Below are 2,439 nucleotides of genomic sequence, written 5' to 3' on the forward strand. Positions count from 1 at the left end.
TCCATTTTTAGTTTTAAGACATTATTAAGAGCGTGACGCATGAATGAAAAACATAATCATGTTTATCTGTAAATTCGTAAACTTTATTAAATAATCAGAATTTTCCTCGAGTCCGTCTGGGAAATCATTCCTGTCAGTAAATCCATTCTCCGCCCCGCCACTGACCCAATCCCTCAAACCCCCCGATCACTCAACCTCACTGCACATCAACCCCTGATCACTGAACCCTTCAACCCTAAACCACCAACCCTTCAACCGCCAATCCCCGACCCTAACCCCAGACCCCTTAACTCCTAACCCTAACCCCCAATCCCACTCCCAACCCCTCAGTCTCCGACCCATCAACTCACGTCCCCTCAACCACCAACCTCAAACCCCCCAAACACTAATACCCTCTACCTTCACCTCTCAGTCTCTTTGGTTGTTTCCAACACTACCTACATCAAAAATCATAATACACATACGAGGGAAGTTATCAGTAGCCTTACCACGAGTTTGACATTGATATATTCGCTATCGTGTGCGTAACTTACTGTTTATGCATCTCGCTCGTACTGGCGTATTAGTGTACAAAGTTACGAAGAATATTTAGTGCCAAACTCGTGGTTAGGCTACAGTTGCACTACATCAAATTGGTGGTTTTGGTGAGGAAATGCTTGAGTTACTTTAGAAAACACCGAAATTACCATACACGTGCCTTTAAAAATTAAGGAGTTCCCTCAATTCCTCACGGATTCCATCATCAGATCAAAACCAAAAATATTACGAAAACACCTTGGAGAGGTAACTTCTTTCAAACAGAAAAAGAATAACTCAAATCGGATCATGGGTGCCGGAGTAATCGCTGAAATCATTATCATCAAAACAATCATCATCATCAGCTCCACTTCATCAAATTGGTGGTTTTCGAGAAAAAATGATCAAGTTGCTTAAGAAAACGACCAAATCACCATACATGTGCCTTTAAAAATTGAGGAGTTCCCTCAATTCCTCATGGATCCCATCATCAGAACAGCACCAGATTAATGTGGAATCACCTTGGAGGTAGTTCCTTTCAAACAAAAAAAGAATTGTTCAAGTCGGACAACGGGTCTCGGAGTAATCGCTGAACATCCTACATTAAAAAAATCATCATCACTACCTTCAAAACAATCATCATCATCAGTTCCACTTCATCAAATTGGTCGTTTTCGAGAGAAAATGCTCAAGTTGCTTATGAAAACACCCAAATCACCATACATGTACCTTTAAAAATTGAGGAGTTCCCTCAATTCCTCAGGGATCCCATCATCAGATCAGAACCAGATTAATATGGGACCAACTTGGAAGTAGCTCCTTTCGAACAAAAAAATAATGACTCAAATCGGACCACGGGGCTCGGAATAATCGGTGAACATACATAAAAAAAAAAAAAAAAAAATAAGCCACAACCGAATACAGAACCTCCTCCTTCTATGAAATTGAAGTCGGTTAAAAAGGGTAGCGTATTTCTTAGATTAAAGTGTAATTTTTTGGTAGTTAGGATGTTTTTTTATATATTGTTTATAATTATGACCTACACTTATTATGTAACTAAGACGTCTATGGAGTCCTGGTACTCTGATATTGTATTGTAAGAAGAGTAATATTAGTTTCAATAATAATTGGAAGGTTCTTTGGCTTAGGGATGCGAAGACTCCATCGCTCGCTGTTTTTAGGGTTCCGTACGCAAAGGGTAAAAACGGAACCCTATTACTAAGACTCCACTGTCCGTCTGTCTGTCACTAGGCTGTATCTCATGAACCGTTATAGCTAGACAGTTGAAATTTTCACAGATGTATTTCTTTTGCCGCTATAACAACAAATACTAAAAATTACGGAACCTTCGGTGGGCGAGTCAGACTCGCACTTGTCCGGTTTTTTCTTATCAGTGCAATCAGTCAGGCCAACTTGTACGAACTGTTGGGGAGTAGCGACCCCACGTACCAGAGTGGTACTGGTGGAGCTATGTCATCCGAAAGGTGGGTGGGTAGTTACACGATCCTTTGCCTGTGGCTTGCCTTAGCCGTCCAGAGTGGAGTCGCGAGAGCTGCGTCCTCGAGGTTAAATGGAAATAACATTTTAAAAATGTTTTTGCAACGCCATCTACATTCCATGGTCACCAGTGCATGCTAGCACATTCTGTGTAATCGCATTCTAAACTCAAATATGTTTTTTTTATAATAAAAACATAAACAGGAAAATCTTGAAGGATTTTCATTTTTGCGAGCTTCAAATTCTCAACTACAATTTTTTTATTCAATACCTATAACTGGAACACATGGAAGCTGAAACGTAGACGATTGCAGCTCCATCTGCGTCAAGCTTCGTGCATTTGTCATTCATAAATCATAACAATAACATATATACCTAGATACATTGTCTAAGTAATTAAATTTAGAAGTCTCAATATCGCAATAA

The sequence above is a fragment of the Cydia strobilella genome, chromosome 21 (assembly GCF_947568885.1).
Source record: "Cydia strobilella chromosome 21, ilCydStro3.1, whole genome shotgun sequence".
NCBI lineage: Eukaryota > Metazoa > Arthropoda > Insecta > Lepidoptera > Tortricidae > Cydia > Cydia strobilella.